Source organism: Rhagoletis pomonella, unplaced genomic scaffold (assembly GCF_013731165.1).
Source record: "Rhagoletis pomonella isolate Grant_MI unplaced genomic scaffold, Rhpom_1.0 Rhpom_scaffold_00009, whole genome shotgun sequence".
In the NCBI taxonomy this organism is placed as follows: Eukaryota; Metazoa; Arthropoda; class Insecta; order Diptera; family Tephritidae; genus Rhagoletis; species Rhagoletis pomonella.
The window spans coordinates 9,000,395-9,003,285 of NW_023458563.1; positions in this window are offsets into that span (position 1 = coordinate 9,000,395).

A 2,891-nucleotide genomic window follows, 5' to 3' on the forward strand; every position below is an offset into this window, starting at 1 on the left:
TATAAAGTACTAAGCAATTCTACATTTTGATAAAGCTACACCTAGTTCACTAATATACGAGTTATTACCAAATACGAAAAATATTCCAACTTGATTTTATATTGGAAAATTCTGAGCTGTTTCTTCCGTCACGGGTAGGACAAAGAAAAGACACTGCTTTTTGGAGAACATATATTTTAAGGAAAGTCTGTGAATTTACTTAACATTTCTATCTGGATTAGATGTTTTACTATACAGAAAAGAACCAGCAATCCCAACAAAGCACAAACCATAATAAGAATTATTTGTTTATTATTAAAAAATTCAAAATTCTCCTGTCACGGGTGGGACAACTTTTGTCACGGGTGGGACACGTACGATTTTCTTCATGAAAGGAAGCTTCTAGTGAGATCCATATCAAAGAGATTAGGTATGATAAATGTTAGAGGTCAAATACAAGATCAATTGACCTACTTTTATGACAGTGGAGTCATTGTAAGACGCACGATATACTGCTGACCCCAGGATCTATTTTAGGGGCAATAGTTATACCAAACGAAAGCTAGAAGTCGCCAGATTGATGTATTAAAATGCATGGAAGAAAGGATTATTTGCAAACGCATGAAATTTTATATGCATTTTCCTAATGCACTTCTGCACGGTGCATTTGATTGCAACGAAATTTCGAATGTGCCTTAATGATTTTCAAGTTTGTTTAGAATAGCTATGTATGTCTGACTAATACTAACTACAGGCTAAACATGTATATCGACTACTGTTATCACGTCGATAGAGATGTCTAACCTGCTGTTAGTGTTGACCAGACATTGAGTAACCGGCTTAAGAGTGGCTCGAGTTGAGTTATTGTTGGAAACTGATTTCATGGACAAATCATGCTCAAATTTAGCTATTCCTTAAAACCATAGAACGTCAGAAAAGATCTTGTGTATCGATGTCTAATCCGAAAAGTTATCTGCATTAGAATACTTGTAAGCAGATACATATGTATATCTTTGTCACTTAAAGGCTATTTATTGGATTGAATTTATAAGTTTCGCGAACTTCTAGATTTTCTTGGTTGGAACTTTTCAGGTAATTGTTAATATTGACTTTTAATTGTTGTTAAGCAACCCTCATCATAGAATTCTCTGGCGTCTCTAAGATAGTAATGCTTATCTTGACTTTTCGAGCTGGCCACGCGAAATTTTTTACTACATCGCTTAGCCCACCAACAGTATTATGGTGTTTAGTCAACCTGTACTTCAGAGTTTTGTGGCATTAAACATAGGTTTGAAACGTTAAACTTATTTTTTTATTGTTAGGCATCATTAGAAAAAAATTATAAATGATTGTCACGGGCGGGACACGATAAAACGTTTCAAAATCTCTTAAGTAGGTACTTATAATATAATAAAAGAAATGAAATAGGGCTGCTTAGTATAAACACACTCTAGTTATGAAATTATAGAAAACTCCCTAAAGTAGTAACTAAGCAATACGAAGTTTAAAACTTTTTAGTCACGGGTTGGACATGCTAAACCGTAGTGATTTTATCCTATTATATAATTTAAATGCCTATTTTTCTTCAATGCCATATTGCTTCTTCGGGGCGCAGAAAGATCGAGACATTTATTCCCCCCTTCAAAAAAATAATAACTTTGTGAATACTTGATTTTGCAGAGCCTTCTATATTAAAATATGTTGTCGTATTCAACTACTTTTCTTATGTTGAAGTTTTGAGTGTATTTACAGTGTAATAAAATAATATAACTAAATTTTTTTTCGAAAAAACGTTAATTTCAGGTATTGAGGATTGATTCATCAAGCATTCCATGTTCAATAAGCTACTCTACAATTGGACACAAAGTTTCACTTACTCATGGAATACCCCATATGTATATTTCTTCCTGGAAAATTTTATTCTTTATCCTGTAGAAACTTTATCTGTTATTTTTCTCCCTAAATTTATCCCTTTTTTATAAACTTTTTGCAGTTTTTTTCGTATTAAACCGCCAAGCCGTGATAATTCGTAACAATTGTTCCAAACTATTACAAACTATTGCTTAATAAACAAACGGTTATTAGACATTCTTTTGAGCGTAGTATTACTTGAAAATAAGGATCATAATATAAATACATAATACATTCAATAAGTACCATTGTTTCAGTTTTACAAGTATAAATGTATCGCGCAGAAACTTCCAAACCTTATCTAAAAATCAAATGTTATTTTGCTATCTCAATTTATCTTATTTTATCAACTTTTTTGCTAGCCAAAGCATGATAATTTGTAACAATTTTTAAAAAATATTTAAAACTATTGCTTAATGAAACAAACCTATTGTCAGCTGTTTTTCTAATTGCGATGTGCATAACATGCCTCTGGAAATGATATTTTAATTTATTTTACAATCAAATGTGCTGTACAGTATCGATGCGTTGCTTGAACCCAATGTCGTTTACTAAATTTGCTATAACTTTTCTATTTTCAAATCGATTTGCAAAAAATTTGGATCTATATACTTTGAAATTAAATAAGCTTTAACATAGCATAAAAATAAGAACAACAAGTTTGCAGCTTTTAGGTGTAATTCACAGTAGAATAACGATGCGACTTAAAATTGTGTCCGATTTCACTGTTAAATTGGCAGATAACTCTTAAACTGATAATTTGATTGCAAAACATTGTATAGCAGGTTCGTAGGGATTTCAAAGACCATTAATCTGGTGGAGATCTTTTTGTGGTGTGATAATCACAACCGGATATTTTTGGAAAAAATTGAAAATGCTGTTTTCTCAATTTTGAAAAAAACGATAATTTCGCAAATTCTTAAAACGTATTCTACCTTTTTAATTTTTGACCTCATATTCAGATTGTGTAGGTTATTTTACATGGCAAATGACTATAAAAT